This window comes from Meleagris gallopavo, chromosome 27, assembly GCF_000146605.3.
Source record: "Meleagris gallopavo isolate NT-WF06-2002-E0010 breed Aviagen turkey brand Nicholas breeding stock chromosome 27, Turkey_5.1, whole genome shotgun sequence".
NCBI lineage: Eukaryota > Metazoa > Chordata > Aves > Galliformes > Phasianidae > Meleagris > Meleagris gallopavo.
This window is the reverse complement of record NC_015037.2, coordinates 856,391-856,883: the sequence shown is the minus strand read 5'-3', so window position 1 is coordinate 856,883 and position 493 is coordinate 856,391.

Sequence of the window (493 nt, the reverse complement as noted above, 5' to 3'; positions counted from 1 at the left end):
CAGGGGGGGCTGCGGGCACCCAGTGCAGCCTGCACCCCTGGGCTGGGCCCAACTGCGGCCTGCAGGTGGGCCCCATGCCTCAGCACAACCGGCCCGGCCGGTCCTGGGGCACCACGACACCAATGGGCCTCAGCACCATCGCAGTGGCCCCAAAACCATCACATTACCACCAGGGTGACCCCAAACCCGTCATGGTGGTCCCCCAAACCACCCCTCCTACCCCCTCCACTTGCATCACGACCAGTGAAAGCGTAGTGAATTTTTGTGGTTTTTGCCCCATTTTGGGGCCTGCCCCACCCAGTGAGTCACCCCATTGCTGGCGGGGTGATGGGGATGGGGGGAGCCTGCAGGGGGACCCTCCTCCTCCCTTGGCACGGTCTTATCCCATTGCCACAAATAACAAGGATAAAGGAGGTGACCCCCATGGGACACTGAGCACAAGTGGAGCGTGACACTGACATGGTCCTGGTCACGTCCCTTACACCCAGGAACG